The sequence below is a fragment of the Lactuca virosa genome, chromosome 4, assembly GCF_052849685.1.
Source record: "Lactuca virosa cultivar CGN04683 chromosome 4, Lactuca_virosa_CGN04683_v6, whole genome shotgun sequence".
Lineage (NCBI taxonomy): Eukaryota > Viridiplantae > Streptophyta > Magnoliopsida > Asterales > Asteraceae > Lactuca > Lactuca virosa.
In genome coordinates, this window is record NC_136429.1 from 156,210,468 (window position 1) to 156,228,255 (window position 17,788).

A 17,788-nucleotide genomic window follows, 5' to 3' on the forward strand; every position below is an offset into this window, starting at 1 on the left:
CTGACAATACAAAATATTTCTAAAACCTTTCTTTACGTTAACATAACAAATAGGAAACGGTATATATATATATATATATATATATATATATATATATATATATATATATATATATATATATATATATATATATATATATATATATATATATATATAAACATTTAGAAGGCAACTCTTTAACACTGGTTTTAGTGTTCTAATCATAATAATCTATGTACTCCATATCTTTTAATAAAGACACCACCCACGTCTATCATCAAGAGATTTAACGCTTAAGATCGACCACAATAACGCTTATATTATCTTTGCTTCCACGAGCCATTGCCATTTCTGTTAAGAACACAGCTGCATTATTTGTCAGTCTCCTAAGGTGTTCTTTGACCGATCTTCTTCGACAAGTCCATCCACCAAGACATTTTCGCACAACTTGACATGCCAAATTGTTTGATATGACATCCCATAATCCATCACTAGCTAAGATCATGAATTCATCTGCATCATCTCTTTTCTTCACAGTAACTTCAGGTTTTGCAATTACATATGGTTTTAGTTGTCTGTCACCTATTGATCTTGAAGTCGCAAGAACTCCAAGAACACGTAGCCCATTCCAGTTGATCACTTTTCCTCCTGAAAGTTCGATTCTTTCTAACTCATCGGGTCTATCTGGCTGCATGCATGTCCGACCTCTTCATTAATATTTTAAGGTTAAAATTAAAGTACAAAGATAAAAGATCGTGTTAATAAATAATTACTTTATGGTCGGGCACAGTGGCACCACCTCTTGAAAGAACAGCCCTTGAATCACCGCAATTGGCAACCACTATTTCTTTATCACTGACCACTGCAACAACAGCGGTGGAGCCCATGGAATCGACAAGGTCAGTTTCGTTCACTTCCGCATCCATCTTACTGAAACTCTCCACCATCAAATTTTCCCAGTTCATCTCCGTTGAGTTTCTGTTACCTATATCCATCTCCTCCGCCAACAACTTGTGTAACCGCTCGCGACAAGCATAAGCAACATGGAAACCACCATGACCATCATAAACGCCATAAAAATCGAACTTCCTTTGAGTTATCATCAACGAAGCTTTTTTTTTATACTCACAGTATCCTCCATCTCTCTCATCCGCCCAATCACTGATGAATGGCAAGTAAAATCGTCATTGTGTTCTTTCTGGGTGTTCTCAAACCGCCTCCTATTGGATAAAGAGTCATCTTTATTTGACAAAATCTTCAACCGTCGGAGCTCTGTTCTCCTCCTACGAGGAAGTACAGCGTTTGATTTACTGGAATAACCAACAGATTGTCTGCAACTGCACGATGAAAGATGTGAAGACACAGCGTGATCCATATTATTGATCATCATGTTCACAAGAAAACCAGTTCACCAATAACATATATGTGTTTTGGATTAATGATTGAAAACAAGCAAAGTATATATAAGCAAAGATTGAGAGACGAGACAAAACAGTGACGTAAAAATGGTGGACTATCCTATCCGTGATTTCGGCGGTCAAGCATGGAAACAGAACCAACACACCCCAGCAGAGGAAGTACACGTAAGTAGGGTTCACAGATTCGTATCAAGGTACGTGTATGATTCAAGTTGGATTCCAATCCAATAAATAATTACAGAATCTTTTTTATTTTAATTGGTTTAATATTTAATAAAGAGTTCACTAGAGAACTAGTGGCAGAGGCAAACGGATAAAATGAAGAAGTTAGAACTTGGGAAGAAATAGTTTGGTAATAAATCCAAATGAATTGCATTTGCGATTTTTTACAAAAAGTGAATCGGAGATATTTCAACATCGTTAGTAAAATTCAACGATTTGCGGAGACCCTGCACGTCGTTTCTTTGATTCTCAGCTGCCTCCCAAGTCCCAACGACCCAAAACGCCAAAAATAATGACAATTAGGTATTTGGAGTGGAGTAGTGGGTTTGTATTATTGGGCTATTGGGCTATAATTTGATTGATTCCGTTAGTAGGTATTAATCCACTAGTTTTTGTTTTAGTAGCATTTTTTTGCCGGTGTTAAATCTAATAAGTTACTTAAATTTAATTTTATTTATAGGCTATTTGTGTTAAATCTCAATATTGTGTTATCAGAATGATGTGATTTTTGGAGGAAACAAGTACCAAAAATAGATGATTTTTTATTGAGAAAATTGCAAATTTATCCAAATAAACTAATTAGTTTGTGGAAAATAGCCAAAAAAACCCAAATTACAAAATTAGCCCTTAAAATCGCAGATAGATTAAGCCCATCTGTGATTTCGCATTTCCATCTACGAACGTTCTGTGCTTTAGGCACTTGTACGTTCGCAGATGGAACAGTCCATCTGCAATTTTGTGTATTCCATCTGCGATTTCGTAGAGATTAGTATAAAAACGTTTTTTTTTCTTCATTTTCACTATCTTTTTTAGAGAAACTCTCTTTTCCTGCGATTTTCTTAGAGCCATCATGGACGATTTCTTCAATAATCCCGAAACAACATTTTAAACAAATTTTCCAAAGAAATAACAACAAAAATGATAATTTCTTGAATAAATTTATATATAATAATGTTGTTTCGTAGTTAAACTCTATCAATTTCATAGTAAAAAAAAGTCCAAAAAATCGCAGGTGAAAACGAGAGGAAATCGCAGATGGACTATGTCCATCTGCGATTTTATGCCGGAAAAGGAGATATATATATAGCGGAAAAAAAAAAACTACCTGCGAACGTACAAGTGGCTAAAGCACAGACGTGCTTTAGCCACTTGTACGTTCGCAGATGAGAATGCGAAATCCCAGATGGCTTATATCGACGTGATTTAGCCACTTGTACGTTCGCAGATGGGAAGACGAAATCTCAGATGACTTATATCCATCTGCGATTTTAGTGGCTAAAAATGCAATTTTGTTTTTGTTTTTTTTTTTTTTTGCTATTTTCCACAAAGTAATTAGTGTATTTGGCTAAATTTGCAATTTTCTCTTTTAAAATATCATATATAATGCAGAGTATTAGATGACGATTTTAAATTATGATTAAAAATGGAGAATTTCATATATCCCTTAAATAAACATCAAAATATTATCTATGCCCTGTATAATATAGTAATATGTAATTATCAGGTATACCTAAATAAGCTTCTTAATTATCATATTTGCCAAAAGAAACAACATTTTATAACCAAATCGAATAATTATTTTTATCAATTTGACTATTATACCTTTATTATAAAGCTACTTTTAGAATACCATAGGTACCTTCATAAATAATCAAAAATACCATATTTACCTAACTTTTTTAATCAATCTTTTATCCTTTAACTTTTATTTATATGATTAACGAATAAAATACATGAAAGTAGGTAACATTCGATAAAAAAATAAATAAAGATAAAACCCTTTATGCATTCAACTTTTTTCAAGACGAATTAATATGAAAAAAAAAATTGTCAATGTAACCATATTATGCTTGCTCAAATTGTTTGTTTTTGGACACCGATTCTTTTTTTCTCAATGATAAGAAGGCCCATGTTATATTGATATTCATAGAGCTGTATAGACCAATTACCAGATGAAATTCAATACGTCTACCAACTATACAAGACAAACAAATTGAACAAATTGATGTTACTATACACATAACAGATGGAAGTTGAGATGCGTTAATGTTGTGATCAAGTATTAGGGTTGAAAATGTAAACTTTCCAAAAAGGTTTAATTTATTTGGAGACAAAACTGTAAGATTGGTCCTTGTGGTATTCAAAAAACTTTGAATGAGGTCCAAAAACTTTTCCATTTGCATATAAGGTCCAAAATCAAGGTTTTTCTATGTTTTTGGTCCAAAAAAACTTGAAAATACGGTTATGCCATTTTATTTCCTTTTTATATTTTTATAATTATTTTTATACCAATTTAACTTAAAAATAAAAAGAAAAGGATTATCCCCTCTCTCTCTCTCTCTCAAATCAAGATTCGTTCAACTAATTCCCATTACTCAGATAACTAAGTGGGTCTTATATAATGTATATTCTTCCTGAAAAAGTTGTTTATGTCACTGGAAATGTTGTTAAGAAATAAGATCTAGATGATTTTGAAGCTCAGGTACTCCATATCCCCACATCCTTCCCCAAATTGCATCAATCGAAGTACCAGTCATACAGTGTTCTTTGAGATGCGAGTTTCTTTATGATTCCTTCAAAAACAGTGATGAACATACTTTTTTTATACAAAGTGTTGTTAACAGATCTGAATCGAGATATCTTGTTAATCGAAATATGTGTAATGATTTCCAGGGAACCGGTTTCAGGCTACAAGTTAAAGGAGATCACTTGAAGTGGTATATTTGTAGGTAATGAAGAGAATGTTGTAGAAGAAACCGATGCTGCCACTCACACCCCATCTAAACCACCACGCGACAGAACCCACAACCAATCTCCTCTCCCGCTGGATTGTCCGACGACCTCGCCATCGCTTGTTTAATTCGCATCTTTGGTATCGTCTCCTCTCCTGCCCGGACTGCAAAAACCTCGAAATCGCCGAAGAATGGGTTTACATTATGGAAAGAGACAAAGATCGGAGCCCTACTCTCACCTTAATCAAAGTTGTTGGGGTTGATTATGGATTTTAGGGTTTTTAGGAGGGATGGTTGGAAAAGATGAAGAGGGTGAGAAAGAGAGAACGTGGGGTGGGCGTGGCTAGGGGAATAATACTTTTATTTTTATTTTGTAATTAATAAATTATTAAAAGAAATATAAAAAATTTCCAAAATAAAAATAAAAAGGGCAAAACAGTCTTTTCAAGTTCTCCAAGGGACCAAAAACCTAGAAAAACCTTGATTTTGGACCTCTAATGCAAAGATAAGATGATATTGTAATGCCATCAGATTGGTCACAAAAGGGGAAAACTAAAACTTCCTAAGGAAGAAAGCAACTTGATAGTCTCAGGGTTATTCAACGTAACCTTGTCTACATTGCAGGAAGGTGTAATGGAATTGGAAGAATGTGGTGATGAACTAGCTAAATATAGTGTAAACAGAGACCCTAATCAGTTAGAAGGATCTGATTTTCAAGTTTTTTTTCCCTAAAAAATAGTGTACACGAGATCACCTGGTGTGATGAGCACGATGATGATGAACTCGCTGATGATGAAGTCGTTGACGATGAAGTCGCTGAGAATGGCGGAGCAGGCGTCGATTGTGTGGAGGAGCAGACGTCGATGTCGATTGAATTTCCAGGGATGTTCAACGTCTCCATGACAGGAGAACGAAATAGGCATTGATTCATCAAGTATTATGGTCGATCTATTTTTTTTAATAATTAAAGTAATTTTAAATAGCTAACAATAATCATAAAAATGTTAAAAATATATTAAAAAATAAATAAGATTTAGGCAAATTTAATATTTTAAAAGTTTATAAAAAGCATTTATCATATTTAGAGATTAATCGATATAAATATAATAGTTTAATAATTTAAGTTATATATAAAAAAAATTCAATAAAAATATAATTTGGTTGAAATGTGTTTTTCTAATACAATTTACTACTTAATTAACTAGAAAACTTTTTTGTTTACAAGTGTTGGGTTCCTATAGATGACGAAACACAAAGTCACGAAGAGTAATGTGTGATGTAAAAGAATGGTCGTGGTTTGTGAGTAAATGTGAGGCCACATAGGTTGTGGAAATGATGTTCACAGATGGATAGATAGTGAAAGGGCAAAAAGAAAGAGCGAAAATATAAGGAATAACCAATCAAATGCACCGTCTTCATCCGTCTCCATGGTCACTCCACAGCCAAGACACTGGGACGGTGTTCACGTGTGACTTGGTTTACCACATAGGAAATCCACGTGTGGGTGTTAACTCATTCCGGATAGCCTTAAAGACTTAGACCGGAGGGTATACCCATTTTTCACCTTTTATTTTTTAAATGTCACATCAGTTTTCCAGTCACTTAACTTTCATTCACCAAAAGGCAAAAAAAATTCACATTTAACTACCTTTCACTTTTTTTTAAATAAAAATAATCGATTTTTAAGATTTATAATTAAAAAAAATAAATATAACTCCTTAAAAATGATTAATAAACTTAAAAGTAATTAAAATAAAAATACTTCATTATTTAAAATAAAAACTACATAAAAAACCAAGATTATAAAAATTTTAAAAAAAAACAACCAAGATTTTAAAAAACACAACTTATATTTAAAAAAAACGAAACGATCTACAAAAAATATTTTTTCATGAACTTCTCATTCTTCTTCAAAACTAGCTTGAGGATCAGTCCCCGATAGATGATCAATGTTTTCCATCAAGAACTTCATATCGTCCATTTCTTGTCTTTCCGCGTGCTCCTTTTTTTCCGCTTCTTTTTCTTTGCCGAATACAAAACGTTCAACGAAATTCAGATTGTATCGATCAAATGTCTCCTTCATTTTCTGCATTTCTTCTGCTTCCATGCTAAAATCTGATACATTGGAAGAGGTCGGACAATTTCTTCTAGCTCGAGTTCATCGTCCTCGTTTAAATCTAGCCCGACACGAGTATCGGAAGAAGTTGTGTATCCACTGGAGCCTGTTTTTGTTCTTTTTGATTGTCCCCCTCGTAGTATAAAGTCTTGTTCGTATTTTGTCCACCTTAGACTATGAATTAACAAATTCCAAGACTCGTTAAACTTGAATGTCTTTTTCGTATCCTCGCGAAAAAAATGCAAAGCCTCTTGATAAATTTCTTCATCTCCTTGACCGCTTGTCCGTTGGGTTTTTAGGTTGTTGTACTACCCGTTCATTTTTGAAAAGGATCTCGATATTTCTTGAAACTTTAAATTGAGTTGGTGTTTGGTACGGTACTCTTCATCTTTACTCAACTCCGTGTGAAATCTCTCAAGAATGTGAAGCCAAAAATGATCTCCCGGTTGTGCATTTCCCTACGCTGAATCCTCCGAAATGTCAACCCAAGCTTTTGTCAACACTAGCTCTTCTTGGGGACTCCATGTTATTGGCCTATGCTTTGTAGTCTCTTCCACTTGTTGTTTTCCTTTGCGGCATGGTGGGGATGGGGGTGAGTTTCTCGTATAATTTCGTCATCCGACTCATAGAGGCTTTGGTATTGTGGTGTTTGGCTTTGAGTTTGAGATTGGTAAAGTGGGGTTTCATTTGCTGAAAGTTGATCGGGAAAAACGACAAAGTTGGTGAACATATTTGGACTAACATTTGGTACTTGCATGGGGTAGTATTGTCTAACATTTTGGTATTCGAATTGTGGAGGAGGTTGAATAGGGGCATCAAGTTGGGGACGATAAACCGATTGGGATGGATCGATGGTGAAAATGTTTCGAGTTGGGGTACTTGAACTCAAAACATTGGTTTTTTTTTTCTTCTATCAGATTTAGGGGTTGGATTGTTGGGGTTCATTTTTTCAATAAATAGAGAGAAATTGATAGAAAGAATGTGTGAATTTGAAGGTGAAAGTAGTGAGTTATTTATAGGTATGTAAAATGGTAAAAAGATATATATATATATATATATATATATATATATATATATATATATAATATTCAAAAAATAACCATTGTAAGGGTTTTTTCCAAAAAAAAAGAAAGAAAATCGGCCAATGGGGTGAAGAGAGAGGAGGTAAGGTAGCCTCCCCTTGGTCCGATCCCACACACGCTAAACCGGGGTCACAATACTGTGTTTTCGGTCGCGGTTTCTTTCCCGCGGTTCCTTCCCTGCTACATACCCTCCGGTATTATAAATAACTTAGTTTCTATTAAAGCGCAAATTGCAATAAAGTCACTAAGTTAAACGAAAATTTCGATTTTGACATCGTAACTTTTTTCTCTCAATTAAATCACTAAATTTACAATTTTGTTGCAATATCAATCAAATGACCGGTTCTTCCTGTTCTCCCTGTGACCATTTTTTCCAAAATGCAATGAAGTCACTAAGTTTATCAAAACTTTGATTTTGACACCGTGTTTTGTTTTTCTCAATTATGTCATTACATTTACAATTTTATTGCAATGTCAACCAATTGACCGGTTACTATCGATCTAGCAAAGTACCAAATAAATGACATGACAATATTATGATGTGGAAGCTACATCAGATCTTATGTGGCAAAACTGAGTTTCAAATATAGGGTTTGCATCGAACCTAATTTCACATATCTTCTTTTCTTCTTTTCTTCACAAATAACGTCTGAAGGTCGGTCCAATGGTTCAAACTCACTTACAAGTCAGCGAAAAGAGTTTACTCACTACTCACCCTTTTCTGGAGATGCTAGTGTGGTTTAGAAACTCAATTAAGATTTAGATTGATCACCGAATAAATCATATACCTTTGTTTAACATGACACACAGTGTTACAAAGACTTCATTATATTCTATGTATTCGATATATTTTATTACGAACAAAGTTAGATAAACAAATACACGCAAATGGCGTGATTATTAATAAAGACACCACCCATGTTTATCATCGAGAGATTTAATGCTTAATATTTACCACAATAATGCATATATTATCTTTGCTTCCACGAGCCATTGCCATTTCTGTTAAGAACGCAGTTGCATTAGTGGTCGATCTCCTATGGTGTTCTTTCAACGATGTCATTCGACAAGTCCATTCATCAATACATTTTCACCCAACTTGACATGCCAAATCGTTAGATATGACATCTCATAATCCTTTGCTAGCTAAGATCATGAATCCATCTGCATCATCTCTTTTGTTCACAATAACTTTAGGTTTTGTAATTACATATGGTTTTAGTTGTCGGTCACCTATTGATCTTGAAGTCGCAAGAACTCCAATAACATGTAACCCATTCCAGTCAATTAATGTTCCCCTAGAAAGTTTGATTCATTCTAACTCATTGGGTCTATCTGGATTGATGTATGTACAACCTCTTCATTAATATTTTAAGGTTAAAATTAAAGTACAAAGATATAAAATTGTGTTAATAAATAATTACTTTATGGTCAACCAATAAGGGCACAATGACACCACCTCTTGAAAGAACAACCCTTGAATCATCACAACTGGCAACCACCATTTCTTTATCACCGTCCACTGCAACAACGGTAGTGGAATCCATGGAATCGACAAGGTCAGTTTCATTCAACTCCTCATCAGTCTTAGTGAAACTTTCCACCATCAAACTTTCCCAATTCATCTCAGCTGTGTTTCTATTTTCTATATCCACCTCCTCCGCCAACAACTTGTATAACCGCTCACGACAAGCGTAAGCAACATGCGAACTACCATGACCATCATAAATTCCATAAAACCCGAACTTCCTTGATTTCTCATCAAAAACGTTTTTTCTATACTCACAACATCTTCCATCTCTCTCATCCGCCTAATTAGCGACGACTGCCAAGTAAAATCGTCAATGTGTTCTTTCTCGGTGTTCTCAAACCGCCTCCTATTAGATAAAGAGTCATCTGCACTTAATAAAACCTTCAACCTTCGGAGCCCTGTTCTCCTCCTATAAGCAAGTATAGTGTTTGATTTACCGGAATAACCAACAAATTGCTTGCAATTGCTATGAAGACCATAAAGAAACCGCGTGATCCATATTATTGATCATCATGTTCAGAAGAAAACCAATTCACAAATAAACATGTATTTCTTTTGGATTAATGATTGAAACAAGCATGTATAAGCAAACATGGAGATATAGACAATAATATAGTGACGTAAAAAAGGTGGATTATCCATGATTTTGGCGGTCAAGTATGGAAAACAACACCTATCACCCCAGTCATAAAAGAAGTACACATAAGTTTCAGAGATTATGTGTATCATGTATCAAGGTACGTGAATGATAAGTATAAAACGTTTTTTATTTGGGTAAATTACACGAATTGTCCCTATGGTTTGGGGTAATCTGCGCTTCTGGTCTGTAATCCTTTTTTTTTAATTCGGACAGTCCGTAAGATATATGTTTGTTGCGCGTTTGGTCTCTGCCAGACCTAAAAAGACTATACTGCCCTTCTTAATTCTTTTTAATTTAATAATTAGTTTTTTCTTTGTCACACCCCCGAACCGAGACGGCGGAAACGTCCACAAGCACTCTACCAAAGTGTGATAAATGCAATTTCCACCACAGCGGCGCATGCCGAGACTTACAGTGCACCAACTGCAATCGCAAAGGGCACACCGTTCGGTATTGCAGATCACTATTGGGCCTTATTGGGCCAAAAGTTCTTATTTAAATTCCATAAACTCACACTTGGGCCCTATTTTCGACTGAAAACCCTTTAATTGGGCCAATACTCTTTCTAGAACATTTGTGGGCCGAAAACTTCTTTGGGCCAAGTCAAGTTCGAAGCCCATTAATCTTTTGGGCCAACCTTTGGGCCGAATACCTCTCCAAACTCGGTTAGCCCATTTCAAAAAAAAAAAGAAGGAAAAACACAAGAGGTTGACACATCACAATTACATAACATATAACAATGATATTATCTTGCATGCATCTAGGAAGTGAGTGTATTGCCCAACATGTTTCCATGCATCTCTCTATCTCCCATCTCTCTCTCTTTAATCGGCCAAATGCACCTCCCCTCCCCACAATTCCTTTCAAAAATTCACTTCCACTTCTCATTTCCTCTCAACCTTCTACACTCTCTCATCCTCTCTCTCTCTAAGATTTTGTGTGAAGTGTGTGTGATCTTCAAAGAAGACTTCATCCAAGCTTCACAAAGTTGGTAAGTTTATAACAAACTCCATTGTCTTGTTCCAAGTTTTACACTAAAAAATTCTTCTTCTTTCACTCCATTTTCGTGTTTAAGCTTTTGGAACACCATAACTTCAAGAATCTCTTCAAGAGGGCAAGCTAGAACCGAAAACCTTCTCCATCTCCCTCTACCCTTCGAAAAATCCTCAAGGTGAGCTTCATACCCTGTATTTTCGAGTTTTTCTTCTTTTTGGGGGAGGATACAAGTCTAGTCTTGTGTAGAATCTTTGTATATTTGATTGCATGTGAATGTTTTATATGTTTATGTGTGTGGAATGTTATGATTCCATGCTAAAAGTCCATGAACTCGAGATTTATACAAGTCTCAAGTTGTTGGAATCTAATTTATCTTGTGTAGCTCACATGTTTGTTTGTTATGTTAAAAATGTTTTCCCTAATGTGTGATAATATCACCATGATGTCAAGGAAAATGTTAGATCAAATTTGTTGGTCATGAAAGCTTGAAAAAAATGGAAATTTACACTTAAAATGGTAAATTTTTGAATATATAAAGTTTTACCACAACATTCGTAAAATGGATTATTTGTGATAATTTTGGCAAAGATCGGTCATTTAAGACAAATATGAAAAATGGGTCATTTATGACAAATATGATAAAATGGGTCATTTATGACAATTTTGGTAAAAATGGGTCATTTATGACAATTTTGGTAAATATGGGTCATTTATGACAATTGTGGTAAAAATGGGTTATTTTTTACAATTGTAGTAAAAATGGGTTATTTTTGACAATTGTAGTAAAAATGGACAAATTCATCTTTTTCCACTAAAGTTGCATAAATACATAAAACAAAAATAAAAATTTAAGTTTTATATGTATTGTGGAAAAATCGAGATGTGTAAAAATTATTATTAGTATGGTTTAAAACCGAGGGTAATATGTTATTTTTACATCTATGAAGATTATCAAGATATTAGAAATCATTTATAACTATCGTTATAAATAAATTAATATAACCGGTGAGCAAAACAGAGTTCTTACGACCGGAATATGCACGAGTCATAAAACCGCAGTTATAAACTTACCTTAAGAACATCGTATACATTATTCTATAAATTCGCGTAAATTTTGTTGAGACTCTTCTGAGACACTCCTTCACCGTACCTACCTAGCGTACATCGTAAGTCCTGTAGTTATAACCAGAGTCTCCTAGATGGAGAGCGAGGTAATTGTGTATAGATCTATACGGGGTTGACACCCCCACATCTGAGCTGTTCGCTACAGCTAGACGGACCAGTCTAGGGTGACAAGTATCTTTAGAAACCGACGCTTGAAGAACGTCAAGACAGGCACGTTAGTCATATTAGTATGGTTATAACGACTCACATAGGGAATAACAACATTATTTGAATTTACAAAGAATATGCACTCTACTAGTTTTATAAAATACACAACTATGTTTTGTCTATTTTGTAAACTAATTTCACCACTCATGACTTAGGGTTTGTAAGTCCACAACACTTTTATATACAGAAAATATAGGATTTTTTGGGGTTTTACTCTTTTCAATTACCAATAAAGGAAAATGAAGAACATGCATACAAATACACATAATTTTGGAACAAGACTCACAAACTACATTTATAGAAAATATGGGATTTTCTGGAGTTTTACAACCTATTATAAACAAAGATGTTACAAAGTTTTCTTATAAATATGCTTATGAACTCACCAACATTCTATGTTGACGCTTTTCAAAACGACTTGTATTCTCAGGGACTCAGTAAGCAGGTGTGCAGCTATAGATTTTTGGATAATTGTTGTATTTTTGAAACATCATACATTGTGTTATTTTTGGATGTAATATTGTGAAAAAATTCAAAGTTGTAAACAATGCATGTTGGTATCTGGAATGTATGATGTTTGGTTGTTATGTCTCATTTATAATCAACTGTTATGATATTACAATATGAAGTCACCCGCCCCCGGACATTTCCACCGTCCCGGTTCGGGGGTGTGACATTCTTATTTATGTATGATAAATATATTTAATAAAAAAAGTGGGACAACATACACCCCCTTCCCCCATTCGTCTTCCTCGACCATATCATTTCCCTCCCTCCGCCTCCTCCTTCTTAGGGAGCATTTTCATACAAGATCAATAACCAGGAACCCTAACATCGGTGATACTACTCTCACCGGCGACGAAGATGGAAGAGGAGGATGTTAGGGAGTTTGATAAGCTCCAACACCGACGCCGGATATGAGACCTCTGTCTAATCGATCAGATTTCAACGCCCTCCTTATCTTCAGCTGCTGCCGATGACTCCCTTCCTTCTCCGCTCACTGTACCGTCGACCTTCACTGATTTCTTCATTCCAAAAACACCACATACAAACCTGCGTCCATCCATCGACAAACCTACAAAACCCATCGATCGATCCCTTTCTCTACTTTACCTGGTCGTTGGAAGAAGCCGCGGTAATCGCTAATGGTGATTTACGGATCGCGATTTGAAATCCTCAATAACACTAAGTTCGGTTTTCAGATCTTTTTTAACACCCAAAAATCAAACCTGATGAAAATAAATCCATAAACCGACGAGAGCGGAAGAAGTTAGACGATTACCTTTTCGATTTCATTGATCTTCTTCTCGGATGGGTTTCATCACATGTTCTTTTTTTCACATAGAACAATATTCGATTGGGTTCATCATCGATCTTCTTCATTTCATAAATAATTGGATTTATAGTTTCAGATGAAAAAACTTGAGCATGAAGGGTGGTTTCATCACAACACTGTGTCGATTTTGATTTATCGGTTTTTAATTTTGATTTCTGGGTTTAGATGCAAAATCTCATTGCATGGGTTTTATCATAATGCACTGTGTCATTAGATTTCTTGACTTAGGTTATGTGATCATTATGTTTTCATGGTGAGTGAACATGACCATATGGGTATACAGGTAAGCGACAAATACGAAGATTGGTGGTGGTAACTATGGTGAACAGAGGTGTTGGTTGCCGATGGGCGAAAGTGAGGGTTAGAGGTAGGACCCACCTCATTTGTTAAACATTTTGCAATATAAAATAAGAAATAAGTAATAAATAAATATAAAAATTAATAAAAAGGGCAATATAGTCTTTTTATCTTTACCAGGGACCAAGCGTGCAAAAAAATACGAAATAAGAACCGTTCGAGTTAAAAAAAAATAAGTTAGGGACCAGTGACTCAAATTACCCCAAACCATAGGGACCATTGGTATAATTTACCCTTTTTATTTTAATTTGTTTAATAAAGAGTTATTTAAATAAACAGAGGCACAAAGGCCATGCCCCCTTTTTTAGCCTTACAATGACGAATACAAATGATTCTGATAGAGAGAGGCAAACGGTGATACATATGAGGAGAAAGGGAGAAGTTAGAACTTGGGAACATAAAGTGAGAAAAGCAGAAAACAGATTGGTAGATATCAGGAAAAAAATTGGTAAATCCAAACGATCTGTGATTTATAATTTTTTACAAAAGGCGAATTGGAGATATTTCAACATCATTGGTAAAAATTCAAGGGAATATGACGCAACAGCCCTACTAAGTATTTCACATGTATGCATTCAATACCTTAAGTTATTTATGTGTTTTATGAGTGAACAAACTTGTTAGTGACCTATCCATTTAGTCATTGTACCTGTTGTAACCGGTTAATAGGCCATATAATTAAATGAAATGCCACATAATAATATTTTTATGAAATGAGGGCCACGTTGATTAGGTATTTGGCAGGAAAACATCCTTTGACTTCTTTCAGGCATTTCATCGAACATTTTATGTGCACAGTTCATCCTTGATGTGAAGTGACCAACATCATCCCTAATTCAACGTAGAAATACATCATGTGCTCCATCTGTTTGTATTAGATTCCAAATATCAGAGTCATAATCAGAACCAAAGGGTTAAAGATCTCAGAATCAGAATTAAACACTTATGTTAATCTCCGGTGGGGTTGCGGCGACTATGATGAACCGAGTGAGAAACACATACGACATCTTTCATACACACTAAAATTCTCTTATAGCAATAGTTTCAGACGCCAAAAATCGGTCAACAATGTTGATCGTTAAGTACAATGTCGCATTCATTAGCTCGAATTTGTTGTGAACCTTAATCAGCCAATCAATCAAAATCGCCCTCATCTTGTCGTTAAATTTTAGTTGTGAATGCATGTAGTCATGAACTTTGCTTTCATTCTGCATCACAAACACATCAAATCTTTCATTATGTAAACCTCAATTAGTTAGTAGAATTTGTATATGTCTTCGATATACTCGACTTCAGCCAATTCGTTGTCGATATCTTGAGCATCGATGTCGATGATATTCGATGGTTTTGGTATGTAGTTAAGGCCACATGCAGCTTTGCTCCAGACAATTAGTGTTAAAGTGAGTGGCGATTGACGGTTCTTGTTTCGGGAAGATGAAGAAGATTCTAATTTCTCCTCTTCTCTTCTTGGGTGTCGGGATTGATTTAGTTAATGAAAAAAGATTTGAAGAAAAGTTATGTGAGTAATCGATAAAAAAATGGAGAAAAGTTTCAACTTTTTGTTTTCAGCTACGTCTCATTGGGAGAAATAATTGAGGAAATGGAATATTTTGACTTTATGGGTCAATGTTTATGTGGCAAAGGGGTAACCGGGTTACCCCTTCATTATGTCCAAAATGATTAAACTGATTTGACAAAAACAAATTTAATGATCTAAAAGCACGAAAAATACTTTAAGAACTGAAAGGATAAAGTCGCAATACATAATAGGGCCGTTGCATCAATTTCCCAAAATTCAACGATTTGAAAAGACCCCGCAATCTGCATCGTTTTTTTGATCCTCACAGCCCCGAACGACCCAAAACGCCGAAAAGAATGAGTATTTGTAGTGGGTTTGTATTATTGGGCTGTAGGGCTCATTCAATTATTGATTCCATTAATGGGTATTGATCTACTAGGTTTTGTTTGAAACATTTTTTTGCTAGTGCTTAATTTAGTAAGTTATTTATATTTAAATGGGATAATGACTTGAAAGGGTAACAGATTTTCGAATTTGTTCACATTTAGTCACTAAACTTATTTTCATTATCTATTTGCCACTGAACTATTGAAACTATTCACATTTTACCCTTATGACCGGTAACAACCGACCATAAGGGTAAAATGTGAACAATTTCAATAGTTCAGTGACAAATAAATAATGAAAAAAAGTTTAGTGACTAAATGTGAACAAAGTCGAAAGTTCGTTTCCCTCTAAAAAAGTTCAATGACTAAATGTGAACAAACTTCCTCTTGTATTATGTTTTAACAAATTATTTATTTTTGTTAAATTCTAGCAACATTTGTTGATGAAGAAATCTATGAAATAAAAAAAACCCCAAAAAATATATTTAAAAAAAACGAAAAACCGAAACTGAAATAAAAAACCAATGGTTTGGTATTTTCCAAAATAAAAAATCAAAATTTCCAATCTGATTTTGGTTTAACAAAAAAATGAATCATTCCCACCCATAGCTATTAAAAAATTGTGTTTCATGGTCAGAAATTACGTTGTATTCTGAAGAAAAAAAATTAAAAACCTTATTTTTTTAATATAGTTATTTAAATATGAATTGTTTTTTCTAAAACCTTTTAAAATTATGAGTGACTTTTTTGAAAGAAAAAAAATAGTGCCGTTTTAATTGTTGAATATATAGATATTTTTTTTTCTTAAAAAAAATATTTTTGTAAGGTAATATGGATGGGGGTGGTTTGGGCGCAACACTTTATAAAACATGTTAACAGTTTACTTAACTCTATATGTCTAGTTAAATAATCATAAATTTCAATAATTATTTAAAGTTTTTTTAAGAAAATACAATCTCAAATATAAATCAATTGTTCGGGTAAATTAAAAATGTCTAAATTCTAAACAACTTGACTTTCATTTTCGATATCATTTTTAATAGTAAATATATTAATATAATGTATGTAAATACATGAAGTATAACAACATATATAATGTATCAATGTATGTATGTATTCTTTTATAAACAACGTATATGGTTTAATATATGTCAATTTATATGTTGCATAATTTTATAACACAAAATTCATATATATAATATTAGGATAATTTTTATACATATAATATTGCATAGTTTTATAACATAAAACTTATACATATAATGTTGTTAAAATTTAACAAAAATACATAATTTGCGAAACCATAATATAAAAGGAAAGTTTGTTCACAGTTAGTTATTAAATTTTTTTGAGAGGGAAACGAACTTTCAACTTTGTTCACATTTAGTCACTAAACTTTTTTTTCATTATCTATTTGTCATTAAACTACTGGAACTGTTCACATTTTACCCTTATGACCGGTTGTTACCGGTCATATGGGTAAAATGTGAACAGTTTCAATAGTTCAGTGACAAATAGATAATGAAAAAAAGTTTAGTGACTAAATGTGAACAAAATCGAAAGTCCATTACTTTTTCAAATCATTATCTCTATTTAAATTTATGTATAGGTTATTTGGTTTTATCATGGGATATATTCAGAAAAGTCTCAATATTTTGGGCAAATTTTTAATAAAGTCCTAAATTTTATTTTTTGAATAAAAAAGTCCTGACATTTTCACATTTTGAATAAAAAAGCCCAAGAAACCGACTAATTTATTCACTTTAGCCCTTTTTACCTGTTCATGTGACAACCCGAAACTTTGTCCGTTTCCGTTACGCGAGTTTCGTTAATAAAATTTCGAATTTGTTAACTTTTCCGTCAAACTTTTTGGTTTAGAAAATAATCTAGTTATATTTAATTAAACTATTTACGAGTTGGAACCAAAAATCGCGCGGAAACCCGATATCTCGAAAAATCAAGCATTTGCGGTCTAAATGAGATTACGACCGTAAACGTGTTTACGGCCGTAAACTCGTTTATGACCGTAAACCTGTTTACGGTCAGTGAAGAGTGGACCCCCCACAACACCCCTATAAATACGATGCCTCCACCTTCATTAGAACATTTCTGGCCAAAAACTCTCTCCTTCTCTCTCTAAGA

At 34.0% G+C, this 17,788-nt stretch overlaps 2 pseudogenes; both read right to left on the reverse strand.

Moving 5' to 3' along the window:
- Nucleotides 1-265: 265 nt before the first annotated feature.
- Nucleotides 266-1,387, reverse strand: LOC145105262 (putative protein phosphatase 2C 8; annotated as a pseudogene).
- A 7,099-nt stretch (nucleotides 1,388-8,486) lies between these two features.
- Nucleotides 8,487-17,788, reverse strand: part of LOC145105263 (protein phosphatase 2C 51-like) — a 35,490-nt pseudogene continuing 26,188 nt past the window's right edge.